General features: G+C 32.4%; 1 pseudogene; it reads right to left on the bottom strand.

The window, feature by feature from the left end:
- Positions 1 to 810: 810 nt before the first annotated feature.
- On the bottom strand, positions 811 to 6,005 carry LOC122525705 (annotated as a pseudogene).
- Between the last annotated feature and the right edge of the window lie 3,164 nt (positions 6,006 to 9,169).

Consider the following 9,169-nt stretch of genomic DNA (forward strand, 5'->3'; position numbering starts at 1 on the left):
TTGAATGTACTGTGATTGCTGCCGGAAAAGCCGGCGTTACGATGATTTTTCTAGAGAATGCTGGGAAAAGAGGCGTGACTTCATCACGCCACATCTGTCACGTGGCGCCGTTCGATTTGAATGTTTATTCCCAAACACTGGTACCTACTAGTATATGTGCATTCTAGTAATATACGAGTATATCAGAGATTCCATAAATAAATGCGGCAACTCTACTAATAAATACGATTTTATAACAAAAAAAAGTATTAAAATTTAATTTAAATGTAAGAATGTAAATATTCGTATTTTTCATCTCATAAATGATTTTACAGTTATACTTCAAATATTGAATGATGCAATAATTATAAACTATCGCGAAAAACGATGTACGGTAGACACTACCTAATACGTACATAGCAAAGTACATCGTGCAACCACTGGTACATTGACAGCCGCTGATAAAGGAAAAATTTAAAACTGAACCTATGCTAACCATTTCTTGCGCATACGAGTAGCATCTGGGCACATTCCTAGATGGGAAGGCAGAAAGTATAGAGGGGGAGAAACGTGAGATTTTCTCATTAAAAGCTGAAATACATGATTAAAAACACATAAATACAAACTACATAAATACATTTCTATAAAATTCATCTAAGCGGGCTAGGACTCTATAAGTTATTTGATTTTAACATTTTGTTTGTAAAAATTTTATAATTTAGTTTTTTAATAACTAAAATTTTAAAAAAAGAAGAAGAAATATATAAATTTATATGGAAAACCTCAGAATTTTTTTTTTTTTTTTTTTTTTAATTAAGTTAGGTGTTCTAATTAACCTTTCGCTACGGCAGTGTGCTCCGCCGGAGTAGCGGCACTATACGGAGCATTGTGCCATAAAGTGTGCATGTTGCGCTTAGCTAAACTGGTGTTTGGACTTACATCTTTCGGTGCAGCCTCGTTATTCTCCGGATCTTACGATTCTTTAATTTTATACAACTAACATAATTGAAAATCTTGCTATTATTATCAAAAAAATATTAAAAAATTAAAAATTACATTTTTTACAATAACAAAATACAAAGCAAACAACAAACACATTCCAATAACATATTAAAATTTTCAATATTCAATTCACAGTATAAATTTTAAAGCAAGGGTCGACAAACAATTATTACATTACACTACATTACAGTTTTGCGTCTTTTGTCGTTCGCATGGCAAACGACAAAATTTTCTTCTTCTTGGTTTTTTTCCTACTGATTTATAAACCGACGGAAAATGTTGTTCTATAATCTCAATGGATGGTTACTCCTCGTTCGGTGTGGATGACTTATACATTCATGATACTTTCCAGTATCTCCCTAATTAGTTTCAATTTTGCCATAGATATCGGTTTTTCATCTTATGTTTGTATAGACAATAAGCGTTCCGACGCAAATGTCCACCAAATGAAGAAAAATTTCCGGTACATTTCAAAGTTTCCGTGACGTTTTCACAGTGCTTAGACCATATCCGCTTTATCCACTGCACCCATTGAATTGTAGTCTAACACGCATACATTTTCTGGATAACTTTTTCTCCTTCGTGCCTGATTACCGTTTTAAATTCTGCTGTATGCATTGTAGAAGGCATGTACACTTCTTTCTTATCCATCTATTTTATGACTAATAAGTTATCGGATGATCTAAATGCTGCCTCCTCCCCCTTTCTTAATTGTTTGTCAATTTTGGGCATTCTTTTTCTCCTTTTTTTTACATTCATTTCAAACCAGTTATCTACATAAAGGGTATGGACTTTTCCTAGATGCGGTTTCATAAAGGTTTCCCCTATTGCTCCAGATTTTTCAATATCTACCCTTGTAGATGATCCGGCATAAATTATTAAATCTTGCACGAACCCTGTTTTACAGTTGCTCAAAATAAACGATTTTATACCAAATCTGCTTTTCTTTGATGGTATGTATTGCTTAAAAGTAAGCCGCCCTTTATACAAAAACAGACTTTCGTCAATGCATAGCCGTTGATGAGGCTAAATGTTTCATTAAATGTTTTTCGTAATATTTCACGACATTTTGTATTTTGTACAAACGATCATTAGTAAAAGCAACATCATCGGAGAAATGTTGCATTTGTAGTAATTTGAAATAACGGTCTCTCGTCATTCTCCAATGATATCGCTACGTAGAAGTTTATCTTTACTCCAGTACTCTGCTAAAATGATAATTTCTTGTTGCGTGTCATCAATAATGACACAGCAAGAAAACAATATAATTCGGCTAGTCCTGTTCCATCTGACATATTTATGTTTTTATTATTTTTTCAAGACCAATATCGATTAGTTTCCCTCGCAATCAACCCTACAAGTTCTTCAGAAATTAAAAGTCTAAAAACGTCTAAAATTTTTTCGGATCTATTAATATTTCTTTTAACACGTTCACGCAGGCGCGTACCACCGGTGGCCCGCACTAGACTGTCTTATCAGGCGGTGCGTACAAGCGTTGGTACGCATTCGATTGTGCTATTAAAAAAAAGAAAATAATGAAAATTTAACGTTTAATCATTAAAAACATTTATTTTTAATAACATTTATAATTAATAACGTATTATAAACATAAGTTTTGTTTAACATTAGAAAGACGGGAGTTTAGTATATACCTATATTGCCTGAAAGCAGTCAAAATGACTGCATTGTGATAAAATAACTAATGCGCAAAGAAATTTTTTTGACAGTAATTTTTAATATATTTTATATCACTAACAGTCATATAACAAGTTATTCATAAGTATTAACAATAAAAAAAATGTATTTCTGTTCGAAAAAAAATAATTTTTAAAATATCTGGACATTTTAAGCAAATGAAAGTGCAAGTCTTCTTAGATGTACATCTTTCGCAAACATACTTTTTATATTTTTAACAAATATTATTTGTTTTGTTATTGTGGCAAAGTCGTATTTGACAAATTTTTCGTTTGGTAGAATCTGTTGTATTTGAAGATGTTGCAGTTGATACTTGTGGGTCTTCCTATTGTGATGAATGTTTCTCTCTTTTAGTTGTGTAATCGGCGGAAAGCTGTTCTGCTAATTGAAACAGGAACTGATTTCGTTCTATTTGTATTCCGGTCACTTCTTTTTAAAGGATCCTAGCATTTATTGCAGCCAAATCTAAAATGTTAAAAAATATTTGAAGGGACCATCTACGAGAACTAGATTTTTCACCGTATATTTTCTGGCCATTTGATCTGTCATATCAACTCCAAATTTTGTTTTATTATAAAACTAAATAGAATCTGGTGACATTTTTCTATTACTTTTATAAATTTTAACAAATTTATGCCTGTAACTTAGAACAGCCACTCTTTTCTTCAGTTTGCTTTTATATATTGTAAGGACACAATTTTCTGATCTATATAGGAAAGTGGAAAAACAAGGCATGTTATCCTTCGATTTTTTAGCTGCTTTGGGTAATTCTCTTTTATTTCCTCTAATAGTTTCAACTAATGTAATTTTTTTGGCCAATAGTTTCGTCGCTAGTTACATGCTCGTAAAAAGTTGTCGGTCGTGACACTTCTTCCACAGCCTGTATATGGTTCGTCAAGTTTCAGAACAACGTATTCGCTTAGAAGCATTGACGATGGTCGTTGTTCATTATTTCCTAAGTAAGCAAAACCATTCAACACGTACTTGCTAGTAACGTCTGATGCAAGCCAGAATTTGATGCCAAATTTATTCGGTTTATTAGACATTTATTGTATAAACTTGCATCTAGCTTTTGTTAGAAATAAATGTTTGTCAACTATTATGTTTTGGCCTGGTTGATAGCAAGCTTGATTGTTTTCAATAAACTTGTCCTATATTTCCAAAACCAAGACAAATTTATTTGTTCGGATGCGTGTACTTCTTTCAGTTCGTTTGTCAAAACGAATAAATCATAGAATTTCCTTGAACTTATCTGGGGACATAGTTCTTTTGAAAAATTCACTACCCCACTTGACTGACCATAAATTACTTAGTTTTCAATTTTTTACCTCGTAGGCTCCACGACCATATAAAATGCCAATAAATGCACGTATTTCCGGCAGTGTAGTTATCCAATGGTAATCCAAAATTCGGCGGACTTCTTCTTCTGTGCACTTTTTTATATGTTTAATAATATAATCATTTATTATCAACGAGATGCACTGACAAGATTATTTGCTATAACGTTTCTTCTTGCAAAGCCTGTTGGCCCTGTCACACCCTTAAAATATACGTAGATGGTAGCCTTCCGGGAATACCGCTTTCGTCAAATTTCGACCACACACCATACACCACCATACCTCCTGAGAGGTATTTTCAGGTTCTTCATCTGAACTAATTAGCACCCTACGCCTTTTCCTGGGCACATTGATGACATCTTCTTTATCATCGTTGGTGATCGCCTCTTCATCGCTCTCTTCAGCATCAGATGTCTCACTTTGAATATGATCCGATTCATCTTCAGATGATAGTTCCCATCTCGTTGCATTTGATTTTATATCGGAATACTCTTCACCTATATCTCTTAGCTTTTCTAATAGTTCTCATCTGTTGGACATTTCTTTTATGAACTTAAGGCGCGAAAGAAATCAACTGAACAACGTGTTAAAACGACTGGCAGTGCGTAAAGCAGGCCTGACCAAAGTCGACACGTGCGCAGCCATATCGATTACAGTATGAGATCATACATTTAGTTATCGTCCTTACCATCTGAATTACGTTACAGCGTGTTCAAAGGGAACAAAGCGCGTGGCCAGGCCTGGCATAAAGATTCGAATAACAAGTACGAATAACAATAATAATAACTTTAGTTATTGAAATACTGCAACTTATCAAGTATATGTCGAAATCGACAATTTATCATGAACTTGTATGTTATCATGTTATTCCAATCAAGATCCGAACTGGTCTTTTCCAAGCAGTCAAAATGACTGCTTTTCGGCAATATAGGTATAACACACATATATATACCGGAAGTGAAGGAGGGGGGCAAAAACAATGATTAATTAACCCATTTATATGTTGTAGAAAAAGTCACAAAATTATAAGATGCTGTGTAATTATTTAAATAATTATAAATAATTATTTTCTTAATTGAAATTCAAAAGCAGTCAAAATGACTTGCTTAGGAAATCTAGTGTTAATAACATAAATATAATAATTAAGTATTATAAATATAACTCAAATTCGATAAAATTAACATAAAAATTCAATGTTATTTTATTTATAAATTCATTATTTTTTGTTTTGTGTGTAGTTTGTTAAAAAATGTCAAGAAAAGTGCTGGCTGACCCTTGTAATGCCTACAATACGTCATAACTCTTGTAGTTTTGTTAGTGTCATAATCTCTGCCCTTTTTTTTGGACAATTTTTTATAGCATTCCTTGCATCGTTTACGGGACTCTTTTGCAGATCCCTCATATGATTGAAGAACATGATTATGTGATGGTATATGACGTTATATTTCTTTATTGGCCAAAAAGTTATGAATAATAACTTCCCTAAATTGTAACAAATTCATATTTTTAGTGCCCCATCTTTTATGAATATACCAGGCATTTACGAGGAAAGTTCCGCATATTAATCGTATTATTAGTTTTCGGTACCGTAAAATGGTTTTTCGTAAACAACTGTTATACCCCGATAGTTGATCTCATAAATAAATACCATTTTTTGCAATATTATAATCAAAAACAGCATCGGGGTTTACTTTGCCATTTGTTTCTTGCACAAATTTACACTGGTGATTCTTTGAGGTAGTTAACATGCAAACTGGTCTTTTGTCAGTCTATTTCAGAAATTTTACACCGCTAAGATTTTCGAAAGTCATAATTGCACCACGTTTTTGCTTTTGTTTTGCCTGCGGTTCTAGAAATTTTTTGTTTATTTCCACAGTACTACAAATAAATGTATTTTTTTCTAAAGGCTCTTCACCCAAAGGGGACACTTGTATAATAACTATCAATAAATATTATGCGGCTCTCAAATAATAAGCCATTTAGTAATTTCATTACTACATCATGAGAATGTGATTTTTCAATGATCGTTTCATTTTTCCCGGCATAAATTTGATATTATAAGTTTAACAGTCCGGCAAACACAATTTGTATAATTTTACGCCATACTTAAGTCGCTTGCCCTAGGATATATTGACGAAAACCCAGACGTCCTCTCCATGGAACCATACTTTCATCGATGACAATATTATTGCCAGGTTTAACCTTTCGCGGTCAGAAAACGCCTCTCCGGCGCCACTGCTATTCGTGCCGCAGGTCGGATGGCGCCTGGGCGGCGACAACATAGGCTAGTCAAAAACAAGCCAAACTAGAACTTTTTGGGCTACAATCTGATTCTTAAATCTAAGGGTAATTTGACGACGCTAAATCGAATATTGCTAATTTTTTTGCAATCTGTTTTCGGCGTCTTAAGAAAAAGGGTAAAAAATGGCTTTATCTTAGAATCTAGGCATTTAATAGAAAAAAGTTTCAAACAAAAGTTGAGAAATGAAAAATACATAAAAATGTTTTTAAGTTCATCTTTGTATTTGCAAAAATAAGCGAAAAAGGATGGTAAAAGATAATTGTAAGAGTGGGGACAAGTCCCGCCTCTCCGTCGGTTTTTACACTCGAGCGGGCTAGTGTGCGTGCGAGCGGCTGTGTGTACTAATACACAAACGAAGGATCTTCGGCAATTTTCGAGTCTCTCAGTTATGAATGCGAGTAAGAGTAAGAGAAGATACCGATATTTCTTTCTTTCTATCTGTTTAGACGATAGCGAGTATTTTTTGTCTTGGCATAGATCGTTGAGTGTTCTGTATACGAGTGCGAGTGGGACAAGAAACCGATATTTCTTTCTTTCTTGATGTTTATGGCTCGCCGTTTTTTATTTCTTGTCAAAATAGTTAACCTTTATTAAAAGAAAAACAATAATTTATTTTAACAGAAACTATTATTATCTAGTAGCGAGAAATTAACATTGACATAAAATTAATTAGTATAATTAATTGATATAAATATTTTGCCTTAAAAAAATTATTTGTATATCTAATTGAATACGTATCCTTTTTAAGATGAAATTTAAAATTTAAATATTTTTCCTATTGAATTATGTATTTTATAAAAATACTCTCTATCGCATGAACAAAAGAAAGAGAGAAGTATCGTTATCTTCTCTCACTCTCACTCACACTCGTATACAGAAAGCTCAACAATCGATGGCCAAGAAAAAAATACTCTCTTTTGCATTAATAAATAGAAAGAGAGAAATATCAGTTTCTTCTCTCATTCGCACTCGCATTCATAACTAAAAAACCCAAAAATTGCCGAACATCCTTCTTTTGTGATTAGTACACACGGACGCTCGCTCGCACACTAGCTCTCTCGCGTGTAAAAACCGACGTAGAGGCGGGACTTGTCATCACTCGTACTATTATCTTTTACCATCTTTTTTCGCTTATTTCTGCAAATACAAAGATGAACTTTAAAACGTTTTTATGTATTTTTCAATTCTCTAAAACTTTTGTTTGAAACTTTTTTCTATTAAATGCCTAGATTCTAAGATAAAGCCATTTTTTACCCTTTTTCTAAAGACGCCGGAATCAGATTGCAAAAAAATTAGCACCATTCGATTCAGCGTCATTAATTTACACTTAAATCAAAAAATCAGATTGTAGCCCAAAAAAATTCTAGTTTAACTATTTTTGATTTGCCTAAACGGTGTTTATGTTTGATTGCCTTATTTATAAACAATAGCAATGCCGTATAGGTATTTGAGAATGTTCCTTAACTGTTGATACCTTTCGTATCAATTGTCAAATAACACATCTTAACAGAGATAAGATTAGAATTAGTAAACGGTTCTTTTGAGTCTTGGACAATGTTCTTTAAATTATCATACAAAACTAAAATACAGAGATTAAAATTACATAATTATATTTCTAATGGTATAAATATAGATAAACTATCAAAATAAAACAATTTTTATAAGATAATTTATGTAAAAGGTAATTTTATTGTACCTATAACGGGCCCGACACATGCGCGAAAATCGCGACGACCTGCTACTAATCCGGCCGAAAATGTCGCTGACCGCAAAAGGTTAATATGATCAGACGTTAAACTAACGTTACAGCAGCTACTATCACGCCTCGAATCAGGCTTTTTTATGTTACTACTTTTTGCTCTACCGAATAACGATGACCCTGTGGCTTTTTGTTACCATTGTTGTGTTCCATCTGCAGGATTTGCTGTTGTTGTGCTGGAGGTTCTACACTATTAAGAACTGAAGAAGTGCCGCTGCTGGTACAGCTCTGCAAACTGTTAATGACTTCTTGTTTTTGGATGAGCTTTTTTTCTAATTGGCAAACAGTTCTTTTCTCTTTTGAAATAGCCGTTAATAAAATTTTTTTCTTCGGGCTTATCACGACTTTCTTCAGACCAACTTGATCATTATTGACAAATGAATATTACGTTCAACAGAATCTAAATCAGAAAACTGTTTTTATTTACTTATATAATTAATTAAAGTTGTATGTACAATCAATACAAGTAACTATAATTACAAAATATACAAATAAAGTACTATAACGCACACTTTTGCAAAAAATCTTTATTAGTATTTTTTATAATAGTTATTTGATTACTGTTTAAATATTATATCAAGATTTTATTTTCAATCTTTTACATTTTCTTAGGGCCTATTTGCAGATTTATAGAATTATGCATTTAAATATACAATTTCATAATTTACAAAATAAAAATTATAAACAATTACTCTTATATTTTTTCTTTTCTTTATAATATACTTCAATCTTTCAAAGTATATGAGTTTATAATTTTATTTAACTTAAAAAGACTTCTCTCGCTGCTAACCATTGTACCTGTGAAATACATTTTTCAACTTTACAACAAATAAAATGTACATCTCACTCGGATTAATCCTGTCATGACTTCTACTTTTATTTGATATGTTTTCTTTGAAGATCATCATCGTGTCGTTAGTAGATGCAACAGTGGAATTGTATTTCCTTACCAATAGTGCATATCCCCCTACATTCATTAATTTATCCCTCGTATTCCATTTCTCATGACGAATTTTGGTAAACAGTTTTAAAAAAATCAGCTTTGATTTTTATTCATGCATTTACAATTTTTAAATTGCAGATTTCATTTACATG

This window comes from Polistes fuscatus, unplaced genomic scaffold (assembly GCF_010416935.1).
Source record: "Polistes fuscatus isolate 324 unplaced genomic scaffold, CU_Pfus_HIC Scaffold9, whole genome shotgun sequence".
In the NCBI taxonomy this organism is placed as follows: domain Eukaryota; kingdom Metazoa; phylum Arthropoda; class Insecta; order Hymenoptera; family Vespidae; genus Polistes; species Polistes fuscatus.